At 42.0% G+C, this 12,988-nt stretch overlaps 1 non-coding gene across 1 annotated transcript; it reads left to right on the plus strand.

The window, feature by feature from the left end:
• The first annotated feature begins 12,007 nt into the window (after positions 1-12,007).
• Gm22546 lies at positions 12,008-12,137 on the plus strand. The gene has a single exon (XR_003949098.1). It is a non-coding gene; the product is annotated as a small nucleolar RNA SNORA17 (small nucleolar RNA).
• Positions 12,138-12,988: the final 851 nt, after the last annotated feature.

Here is a 12,988-nt window from a genome sequence, read left to right on the forward strand (position 1 = left end):
AGCAGCAGCGGTCGCCATCTTGGTTCCGGGACTCAGCAGAACTTAGGAAATTAGTCTGAACAGGTCAGAGGGTGCGCCAGAGAACCGGACAGCTTCTGGGACAGGCAGAAGCACAGAGCCACTGAGGCAGCACCCTTGGCGGGCCGCAGACAGCCGGCCACCGTCCGGACCAGAGGACAGGTGTCCGCCTGGATTGGGAGGCGGCCTCAGCCTCAGCAGCAGCGGTCGCCATCTTGGTTCCGGGACTCAGCAGAACTTAGGAAATTAGTCTGAACAGGTCAGAGGGTGCACCAGAGAACCGGACAGCTTCTGGGACGGACAGAAGCACAGAGCCGCTGAGGCAGCACCCTTGGCGGGCCGCAGACAGCCGGCCACCGTCCGGACCAGAGGACAGGTGTCCGCCTGGCTTGGGAGGCGGCCTCAGCCTCAGCAGCAGCGGTCGCCATCTGGGTTCCGGGACTCCACGGGACCTAGGAAATTAGTCTGAACAGGTTAGAGGGTGCGCCAGAGAACCGGACAGCTTCTGGGACAGGCGGAAGCACAGAGCCACTGAGGCAGTACCCTTTGCAGGCTGCAGACAGCCGGCCACTGTCCGGACCAGAGGACAGGTGTCCGCCTGGCTCGGGAGGCGGCCTCAGCCTCAGGAGCAGCGGTCGCCATCTTGGTTCCAGGACTCCCTGGAACTTAGGAATTTAGTCTGCACAGGTGAGAGTCTGCACCACAGAAGCTGACAGCTTCTGGGAACTGCCAAAGCAACACAGCTTCTGAGAGAGGCCCTGTTTTGGGCCTTCTTCTTCGACCAGGAGGAGGTCCAAAAACAAGATATCTGCGCACCTTCCCTGTAAGAGAGCTTGCCAGCAGAGAGTGCTCTGAGCACTGAAACTCAGAGGAGAGAATCTGTCTCCCAGGTCTGCTGAGAGACGGTAACAGAATCACCAGAAGAACAATCTCTAAACAGAGTCAACTATAACTACTAACTCCATAGATTACCAGATGGCGAAAGGTAAACGTAGGAATCCTACTAACAGGAACCAAGACCACTCACCATCATCAGAACCCAGCACTCCCACTTCGCCCAGTCCAGGGCACCCCAACTCACCCGAAAACCTAGACCTAGATTTAAAAGCATATCTCATGATGATGGTAGAGGACATCAAGAAGGACTTTAATAAATCACTTAAAGAAATACAGGAGAACACTGCTAAAGAGTTACAAGTCCTTAAAGAAAAACAGGAAAACACAATCAAACAGGTAGAAGTCCTTACAGAAAAAGAGGAAAAAACATACAAACAGGTGATGGAAATGAACAAAACCATACTAGACCTAAAAAGGGAAGTAGACACAATAAAGAAAACTCAAAGTGAGGCAACACTGGAGATAGAAACCCTAGGAAAGAAATCTGGAACCATAGATTTGAGCATCAGCAACAGAATACAAGAGATGGAAGAGAGAATCTCAGGTGCAGAAGATTCCATAGAGAACATCGGCACAACAATCAAAGAAAATGGAAAATGCAAAAAGATCCTAACTCAAAATATCCAAGAAATCCAGGACACAATGAGAAGACCAAACCTATGGATAATAGGAGTGGATGAAAATGAAGATTTTCAACTCAAAGGACCAGCAAACATCTTCAACAAAATTATTGAAGAAAACTTCCCAAATCTAAAGAAAGAGATACCTATGAACATACAAGAAGCCTACAGAACTCCAAATAGACTGGACCAGAAAAGAAATTCCTCCCGACACATAATAATCAGAACAACAAATGCACTAAATAAAGATAGAATACTAAAAGCAGTAAGGGAAAAAGGTCAAGTAACATACAAAGGCAAGCCTATCAGAATTACACCAGATTTTTCACCAGAGACTATGAAAGCCAGAAGAGCCTGGACAGATGTTATACAGACACTAAGAGAACACAAATTCCAGCCCAGGCTACTATACCCAGCCAAACTCTCAATTACCATAGATGGAGAAACCAAAGGATTCCACGACAAAACCAAATTCACACATTATCTCTCCACTAATCCAGCCCTTCAAAGGTTAATAACAGAAAAAATCCAATACAAGAACGGGAACAATGCCCCAGAAAAAACAAGAAGGTAATCCCTCAACAAACCTAAAAGAAGACAGCCACAAGAACAGAATGCCAACTTTAACAACAAAAATAACAGGAAGCAACAATTACTTTTCCTTAATATCTCTTAACATCAATGGTCTCAACTCCCCAATAAAAAGACATAAACTAACAAACTGGCTACACAAACAAGACCCAACATTTTGCTGTTTACAGGAGACACATCTCAGAGAAAAAGATAGACACTACCTCAGAATAAAAGGCTGGAAAACAATTTTCCAAGCAAATGGTATGAAGAAACAAGCTGGAGTAGCCATCCTAATATCTGATAAGATTGACTTCCAACCCAAAGTCATCAAAAAAGACAAGGAGGGGCACTTCGTTCTCATCAAAGGTAAAATCCTCCAAGAGGAACTCTCAATTCTGAATATCTATGCTCCAAATACAAGGGCAGCCACATTCATTAAAGAAACTTTAGTAAAGCTCAAAGCACACATTGCACCTCACACAATAATAGTGGGAGACTTCAACACACCACTTTCACCAATGGACAGATCATGGAAACAGAAACTAAACAGGGACACACTGAAACTAACAGAAGTGATGAAACAAATGGATCTGACAGATATCTACAGAAGATTTTATCCTAAAACAAAAGGATATACCTTCTTCTCAGCACCTCATGGTACCTTCTCCAAAATTGACCACATAATAGGTCACAAAACAGGCCTCAACAGATTCAAAATTATTGAAATTGTCCCATGTCTCCTATCAGATCACCATGCACTAAGGCTGATCTTCAATAACAAAAAAAATAACAGAAAGCCAACACTCACTTGGAAACTGAACAACACTCTTCTCAATGATACCTTGGTCAAGGAAGGAATAAAGAAAGAAATTAAAGACTTTTTAGAGTTTAATGAAAATGAAGCCACAACGTACCCAAACCTTTGGGACACAATGAAAGCATTTCTAAGAGGGAAACTCATAGCTCTGAGTACCTCCAAGAAGAAACGGGAGAGAGCACATACTAGCAGCTTGACAACACACCTAAAAGCTCTAGAACAAATGGAAGCAAATTCACCCAAGATGAGTAGAAGGCAGGAAATAATCAAACTCAGGGGTGAAATCAACCAAGTGGAAACAAGAAGAACTATTCAAAGAATTAACCAAACGAGGAGTTGGTTCTTTGAGAAAATCAACAAGATAGATAAACCCTTAGCTAGACTCACTAGAGGGCACAGAGACAAAAATCCTAATTAACAAAATCAGAACTGAAAAGGGAGACATAACAACAGATCCTCAAGAAATCCAAAACACCATCAGATCCTTCTACAAAAGGCTATACTCAACAAAACTGGAAAACCTGGACGAAATGGACAAATTTCTGGACAGATACCAGGTACCAAAGTTGAATCAGGATCAAGTTGACCTTCTAAACAGTCCCATATCCCCTAAAGAAATAGAGGCAGTTATAAATAGTCTACCAGCCAAAAAAAGCCCAGGACCAGACGGGTTTAGTGCAGAGTTCTATCAGACCTTCAAAGAAGATCTAATTCCAGTTCTGCACAAACTTTTTCACAAGATAGAAGTAGAAGGTACTCTACCCAACTCATTTTATGAAGCCACTATTACTCTGATACCTAAACCACAGAAAGATCCAACAAAGATAGAGAACTTCAGACCAATTTCTCTTATGAATATCGATGCAAAAATCCTCAATAAAATTCTCGCTAACCGAATCCAAGAACACATTAAAGCAATCATCCATCCTGACCAAGTAGGTTTTATTCCAGGGATGCAGGGATGGTTTAATATACAAAAATCCATCAATGTAATCCACTATATAAACAAACTCAAAGACAAAAACCACATGATCATCTCGTTAGATGCAGGAAAAGCATTTGACAAGATCCAACACCCATTCATGATAAAAGTTCTGGAAAGATCAGGAATTCAAGGCCCATACCTAAACATGATAAAAGCAATCTACAGTAAACCAGTAGCCAACATCAAAGTAAATGGAGAGAAGCTGGAAGCAATCCCACTAAAATCAGGGACTAGACAAGGCTGCCCACTTTCTCCCTACCTTTTCAACATAGTACTTGAAGTATTAGCCAGAGCAATTCGACAACAAAAGGAGATCAAGGGGATACAAATTGGAAAAGAGGAAGTCAAAATATCACTTTTTGCAGATGATATGATAGTATATATAAGTGACCCTAAAAATTCCACCAGAGAACTCCTAAACCTGATAAACAGCTTGGGTGAAGTAGCTGGATATAAAATTAACTCAAACAAGTCAATGGCCTTTCTCTACACAAAGAATAAACAGGCTGAGAAAGAAATTAGGGAAACAACACCCTTCTCAATAGTCACAAATAATATAAAATATCTCGGCGTGACTCTAACTAAGGAAGTGAAAGATCTGTATGATAAAAACTTCAAGTCTCTGAAGAAAGAAATTAAAGAAGATCTCAGAAGATGGAAAGATCTCCCATGCTCATGGATTGGCAGGATCAACATTGTAAAAATGGCTATCTTGCCAAAAGCAATCTACAGATTCAATCCAATCCCCATCAAAATTCCAACTCAATTCTTCAACGAATTAGAAGGAGCAATTTGCAAATTCATCTGGAATAACAAAAAACCTAGGATAGCAAAAACTCTTCTCAAGGATAAAAGAACCTCTGGTGGAATCACCATGTCTGACCTAAAGCTTTACTACAGAGCAATTGTGGTAAAAACTGCATGGTACTGGTATAGAGACAGACAAGTAGACCAATGGAATAGAATTGAAGACCCAGAAATGAACCCACACACCTATGGTCACTTGATCTTCGACAAGGGAGCTAAAACCATCCAGTGGAAGAAAGACAGCATTTTCAACAATTGGTGCTGGCACAACTGGTTGTTATCATGTAGAAGAATGCGAATCGATCCATACTTATCTCCTTGTACTAAGGTCAAATCTAAGTGGATCAAGGAACTTCACATAAAACCAGAGACACTGAAACTTATAGAGGAGAAAGTGGGGAAAAGCCTTGAAGATATGGGCACAGGGGAAAAATTCCTGAATAGAACAGCAATGGCTTGTGCTGTAAGATCGAGAATTGAGAAATGGGACTTAATGAAACTCCAAAGTTTCTGCAAGGCAAAAGACACTGTCAATAAGACAAAGAGACCACCAACAGATTGGGAAAGGATCTTTACCTATCCTAAATCAGATAAGGGACTAATATCCAACATATATAAAGAACTCAAGAAGGTGGACTTCAGAAAATCAAATAACCCCATTAAAAAATGGGGCTCAGAACTGAACAAAGAATTCTCACCTGAGGAATACCGAATGGCTGAAAAGCACCTGAAAAATGTTCAGCATCCTTAATCATCAGGGAAATGCAAATCAAAACAACCCTGAGATTCCACCTCACACCAGTCAGAATGGCTAAGATCAAAAATTCAGGTGACAGCAGATGCTGGCGAGGATGTGGAGAAAGAGGAACACTCCTCCATTGTTGGTGGAATTGCAGGCTTGTACAACCACTCTGGAAATCCGTCTGGCGGTTCCTCAGAAAATTGGGCATAGTACTACCGGAGGATCCAGCAATACCTCTCCTGGGCATATATCCAGAAGATGCCCCAACTGGTAGGAAGGACACATGCTCCACTTTGTTCATAGCAGGCTTATTTATAATAGCCAGAAGCTGGAAAGAACTCAGATGCCCCTCAACAGAGGAATGGATACAGAAAATGTGGTACATCTACACAATGGAGTACTACTCAGCTATTAAAAAGAATGAATTCATGAAATTCCTAGCCAAATGGATGGACCTGGAGGGCATCATCCTGAGTGAGGTAACACATTCACAAAGGAACTCACACAATATGTACTCACTGATAAGTGGATATTAGCCCAAAACCTAGGATACCCAAGATATAAGATACAATTTGCTAAACACATGAAACTCAAGAAAAATGAAGACTGAAGTGTGGACACTATGCCCCTCCTTAGAAGTGGGAACAAAACACCCATGGAAGGAGTTACAGAGACAAAGTTTGGAGCTGAGATGAAAGGATGGACCATGTAGAGACTGCCATATCCAGGGATCCACCCCATAATCAGCATCCAAATGCTGACACCATTGCATACACTAGCAAGATTTTATCAAAAGGACCCAGATGTAGCTGTCTCTTGTGAGACTATGCCGGGGCCTAGCAAACACAGAAGTGGATGCTCACAGTCAGCTAATGGATGGAACACAGGGCTCCCAATGGAGGAGTTAGAGAAAGTACCCAAGGAGCTAAAGGGATCTGCAACCCTATAGGTAGAACAACATTATGAACTAACCAGTACCCCGGAGCTCTTGACTCTAGCTGCATATGTATCAAAAGATGGCCTAGTCGGCCATCACTGGAAAGAGAGGCCCATTGTACACGCAAACTTTATATGCCCCAGAACAGGGGAACGCCAGGGCCAAAAAGGGGGAGTGGGCGGGTAGGGGAGTGGGGGTGAGTGGGCATGGGGGACTTTTGGTATAGCATTGGAAATGTAAATGAGCTAAATACCTAATAAAAAATGGAAAGAAAAAAAAAAAAGAATCCATATGTGTGCCTTGTCTTGGGCCCTGGATATTGACAGATGTCCTCAGATAGGGGGAAAAGAGAGACAGACAGAGTCTTTCCTAGTTGAACATTACTAGCCTTAGCATTGAAGGAAATATGTTAGTGCTTAGGTTTCAGGTGAAGAAAGCTGTTACAATCAATTGTTAAAACACATAACTCAGGCTGACACAGCAAGTTTATTATTTCCATGAAGTGTGCATATGGCAGTAACTTTGACCTAAGGGAGCATTGATACTCCCTGGTCAGGTAACCAAGGATTTACAGCACATGTCGTGTGTGTGTGTGTGTGTGTGTGTGTGTGTGTGTGTGTTTCTTATATAAATTGGTAGAATCAGGGTTTTTTTTGTTTTTGTTTTTTGTTTTTTTTTTGTTTTTTTCTAGACAGGGTTTCTCTGCGTAGCCCTGGCTGTCCTGGAACTCACTTTGTAGACCAGGCTGGCCTCGAACTCAGAAATCCACCTGCCTTTGCCTCCCAAGTGCTGGGATTAAAGGTGTGTGCCACCACGCCTGGCTTAGAATCAGTTTTTAATTTGACTCTCCCTTGACTATGACACTCCTGGTGTTCGTTGGTATCTGACAGAGCTATGTACTTTAGGGCCAGTGTGGAGTCATGGTGGTAGAGCCTAAGGATTCTAGCATCCCCTTGGAAGGTGTATTTTATACTTACAAAATGTCCATGTGCTCTTTAATTTTTTGTTTCATTGGAATGAGAAAACAATGAAAAGAATAATCGACATTTTTATTCAGGGCATTTAAGGGTGAGGACCCTTAAGGGCATTAAGGGGCTAGGAACCTTTCTTTTCTCTCTTGTCCATAGTAGCCACTGTGTGCCTCAGCAAGTTAGCAACAGGATGATCGATCTACCAATACATTCCCGGTCAATCCACTGAACATAGCAAATGGAGGAAAAATATAGTTTTTGTTTGTTAGGTTTGTAATTGTTACTGTGTCACAGTCAATTTATTTTCTGACTAACCCATTGAAAGGTAATTAGAGAGTTTTCAGTTATGGACAGGGCAATCTAATTACATAAGAGAAAGGGTAGGCAAGTGCTAATAGAAGAGGTTATTCATTTACAGAAGTTATAGTTCATAATTTAAGCAAGCATCACATTACACAGACAACTGATATTCATCTTTCTACTGGTAATTACTTTCAAATTTAGACAGACTTGATACATAATATTAAGGGTCTAAACTCAAAAGTTTGCTACTGACATTGCACCTAGTACAAAAGAATTTTGATTAGAGAAGTATTCTCATATATATCATAACATGTATTATATATACATATATAATATATATAATATAAAATATAAAATATAATATATACACATATACATGTATACACACAAACACACACCCACACCCACACACATATATTTTTCTGGGAAAATGGTTTCCTGACTTCGGAAGACTTTTGTGCAATAATGTGGTGTTAGTCTTTTAACAAATATTTTCTGCAATATCTGTGTAACTGTGTTCTGAATTCCTAGTGTTTACTTTTCTGCATCTAAAAATGTGGCAAGCACAGGAAAAATCTTGTTGGCTCTGAGGACCTATCGTATGATTATTTTACCCAGAGAAAGTGATTGATGTGGAGAGTACTTCGTGCCTAAGATTTTAGCCAGTTTATGGTCAGCATTTTTCAACAATTGCAGAATTTGCCTTATTCAGTTTGGGTTTGCTGTGTAGTGATCAGTGCTTGGAATACGGCAGGTGTTTCCTAAAATTTTGTTGGGTAACTGAATATGTCAGGAAACATTTTGGCAGTTTAGCTCAAAAAAATATAAATTAAGACTACTGTGGTCAGCTCTGAGCTATAATTTAAGAAAAGGAGATAACTCTTGATAAATAAGGATAAATAAATTTTTTAACTTGAAATTCAGAAAGTATTATAAGCAGAGAGCAATCAGAACACAGGGGAATAAAAAATGATGGAACGTGATCTGACTCTCAAAATCCTACTAGGATATATTTTTTTTAAAAAAAAGTTCTATTTTCTATTATGTCTCAAACTGTACTTTTCCTCTCTCTCCTCCCCTGGTCTCACCCCTGTACCTTCCCTCTCTCCCAGATCAACCTCCTAAGGCTCAGAAAAGATGTCCTCCCAGGAACATTAGCTAAACACTGCATAGCAAGCTACAGTAAAGCCAGGCACATACTATGACATCTAGGTTGGATAAGGCAACCATGTGGGAAGAAAAAGGGGCCGTTAGGTAGACAAAAGTGTCAGGAAAGCCCCCACTCCCACTGCTAGGGTCCCCATGAGAACACAAAGCTATTCAGCCATTAAAACATGCAGAGGTCCATGGTTTCTCTGAGCCCCCATGAGCCCTAGTCAGTTGATTCTATGGTTCTCCTCCTCCTGGTGTCCTAACTCATCTGCTTCCTCCAATACTTCCTTCCCCTACTGTGCATAACTCCCTAAGATCACCCTATTGTTTGGGATTCTGCATCTGCTCCCATCAGTTGCTGGGTAAGATTTCTCTCTTTCTGGTCTCTTTGATGATGATTCTGATAAGATCAGGTCTCAGAACACTCTGCAGTCAGGACACAGTGTAGGTCAAAGGTTTTGTGGCTGGGTTGGTGTCCCACTCTGCTCACTTAAGGCCTTGCCTGGTTACAGAAGAGGACTGATTCAGGCTCCTTGCCCCCTACCTCTTTGCTAAGGTTACTCCCATAGATTCCATTGACTTTCCATTGTACTACGTTTCTACCTTGTTCATGCAACATTCCCCTATTCCAGACATTTCTCCCACTGTTTTCTTCCTCCCTACACCTGAACCCTCCTACTCTGAACCTCATATGGTTTGCATGGTCCCTCCTCAAAATCGATTCCATTTCACCTTCCCAGGGAGATTTTTGTCCATTCCTAAGCCCTTCTTGTTTCTTAGCCTCTCTGGGTCTGTGGACTACAGCATGATTTTCTTTTATTTTATAGATAATATCCACGCATAAGTGACTACATACAAATTTTTGTCTTTTTGGGACTGTGTGAACTCAGTCAGAATGATTCTTTTCTAGTTTCATCCATTTGCCTGCAAATTTCATGATGGTATTGTATTTAACAGCTGAGCAGCACTCCATTGTATAAATGTACCACATTCTCTTTATTTATTCTTCAAACTAAATAATCTAATTAAAAATAGAGTACAGATCTAAACAGAGAATTCTCAACAGAGGAATCTCAAGTGGCTGAGAAACATTTAAAGGAAAGTTCAACATCCTTTGCCATCAGAAAAACACAACTTAACTGACTTTGAGATTCCATCTTACACTTGTCAGAATGGCTAAGATTAAAAACTCAAGGGACAATATGTGCTGGCAAAGATGTGGAGCAAGGGAAACTTGTACAGCCACTTTGAAAGTCAACATGGAAGTTTCTCAGAAAATTGGGAATTGATCTACCTCAAAACCCAGCTATACCACTCCTGGAGATATATATGAAGGATGTTCCATCCTTCCACAAGAACACTTGCTCAACTATGTTCATAGCTGCTTTATTCTAGAAACTGGAAACAACCTGGTAGGAATTTTTAAAGGTAAAGTAGGATAGCAAAAGAAGCTTTGCTATAGAAAAAGTGGCATACTCTGGAGAAATGGTGTGCAATTCACTCACTGCTGAACACTGTAGGGAGAAGCCAGGCTGAAGCCAGCTAAGGTCAGCTGAAGCCAGATGAAGCCAGATGAAGCCAGATGAAGCCAGGTCGTTCAAAGCTGTGGAGATGATTTGGGCCTGATTATAGCTCAGCCTACTGAAATGTCCTTCCTTCCTTCCTCCCTTCCTTCCTTCCTCCCTCCCTTCCTCCCTCCCTCCTTCCCTCCCTCCCTTCCTTCCTTCCTCCCTTCCTCCCTCCCTCCCTCCCTCTCCCACTCACCCTCCCTCCCTTCCTCTATCTCTTTCTTCCTTTCCTTCTTTCTTTCAAATTGTGTGGCTCCAATGATAGATGGAATACTCATGTTGCTAACCCTAATCTGATGATATTAGAAGGCATACCTTGGGAGGTAATTAGACATGGAGTGTGGTGTTCCCACGGATGGCAACTAGTGTGCACACAGAAAACATGCCATAGCTTCTCTTGCTCTCTGCCCTCCATATGGAAATGAGAGAACATGTGAGCTTTAGAAGATGATCCTTATCATAAATCATTCACATCTGCATCCCTATAGTGGGTGTCTAGTATCCAGAGCACTGATAGATCCATCTTTGTTGTCTGTAAATCTTTATTTGTAGGACTTTGAATTTACTAGGATCACACTTCTATTCTCCAATAGCCATGCTTGAATGCCAATTATATAAACCAAAGAAAAGCAAAATGCTATCTGTTTGCATTTGAAATCTTCAGCAATTATATAAGAAGGGCAGTGAGAACATTGTATGTTTTCTTTGAACATAAACTTTGATATAGGAGATTTCATAAAACCCATCTTTGTATTATAGCTAAATATAATACAGCTAAACGGTTCCAAAGTATCTATTTATGATAAAGAGCAATTTGAAAGCACATTTGTAACCCTGCAATGACTTGTATTCTCAGCTTGCATTTTGATACTTAGAATAAGTACAGCAAACAGGACATTTCAGACAACACATTGGAGACTGTGACAAACAGTTCTCTGAACTTCTGTGTGTTCTTAGTTCCCTGCCTCTTTTCTTCGTATTTAGGTTACTTCTCAGCAATGATGCATAAGAAATGAAGTCCAAAGCTTCAGAGGTTTTTCCTTTGTACCTATGCTTCAGTTTAAGTTGGTTTCTTACAACTGTGACTAATCTGGGTCAACCTTGTCACTTCCTAATTGAATCCCAGAGGGTGACTGTAGTTTCTTTAGCTTCTTGATTTCCTTAGAAAATGATGGGTCTCACTCTGGATGTCGTAGGTGGCAACTGGAAGCATAATGTATTATTGAGTCACAGTGTTGCGGGCGGCCATGAGGGAGGGCTACCATTCAGACTTTGTTTCTTATGTAACACTGATAAGAAATCAATATAACATGGCAAAAAGAGGAGAGAAGAATGCAAAGGAGCAGAAAAATTGGGAAGAGAGTAGAATTAGGAGGAAGTCTTAGCTGATTAATGGAGGAAATGAGGAATATCAAGTGCATAGCAATGCAAATATTTCCTGCCATCTGTTGCTTCAATTCAAATAATTTTATGGATTATACAAGCTACTTATTGAAGGGCTCATTTTCTCCAAATCTTTCATAGCTTAATACTAGAAGTAGAATATTTGGAGGTGAGATAAACAAGAAAAAGGAATCAGAGATATAGGCCAAGTTGTTTATGAAGATGCTTTGTCTTACTGCCCCCAGAGGCGTTGTAGGCATGGCTGCCTTGTCACATGTGTGTCACTAAGTGGCAGAGAGGAGAGGGGCTATGTCTACACTGTGTTCTGACCTATGAACATCAAAATGATTAGTAGCCTAACATTCTCTGAAAAAACAAAGAGAGCCTGATATGATCACTAGTCTGGCATCAGGCAGGCCTAGACTGGCTCCCAGAACAGGAAGTATGCTAGAGACTAGAAGAACCCCACTTGGGATTGTGAGCCCTGGGTGGGAGTGGTCCCATGACAGATGACCCTCACAAGGGCCACTGGGACTAGGCAAGGAACCAGCCCAAGACAACCGCCAGACATAGTGCCCAGACAGGAAGCTACCCTGAGATGACCACAAGTCCAGTGATGTGCAAGCCTGGGGATGGGAATGGTGGCAGACCATGTTCAAGAAGACCCCTGCCCCCTGCCATAATGCACTCCTGAGACCACTCCTGAAGTGACCTCCAAAAGCCAGAGAACCCCCAAGCACCCCTAAAACAAGCAAGTAAGTGGTGGAGAAACTGAAGAGAAACAGAATGATGTGGGCACAATGAAGAGAGGCAGAACTGGAGACCCAAGGGTAGTGAGCAACAGCTTAATGTGAATAGCTGGTGTTGCCACTTGGGACCATGGGTCCTGGTCTTTTACCATCGAAGTCCAGGCAGGGATCCTTAATCTGGGCTGCCATATAGGGATGTGGGGTTGTGGGGGTGTGGGGATGTGGGGATGTGGGGATGTGGGGGTGTGGGGATGTGGGGATGTGGAGGTGTGGGGGTGTGGGGGAGTGGGGATGTGGGGATGTGGGGGATGTGGGGATGTCTGAAGGCTATGCACAACAGGTTCAACCCCTTACCTTGGTATCCTGGGAGAGCTGGCCCTGGAAGCATGAGAGCAGAAGAGGTGACCATGCCTCTAGTCAGTTGCAGTACTCTGGATCAGGTGGCCAGCCTTGCTCATTGCTTGCA

Source organism: Mus musculus, chromosome 10 (genome assembly GCF_000001635.26).
Source record: "Mus musculus strain C57BL/6J chromosome 10, GRCm38.p6 C57BL/6J".
Lineage (NCBI taxonomy): Eukaryota > Metazoa > Chordata > Mammalia > Rodentia > Muridae > Mus > Mus musculus.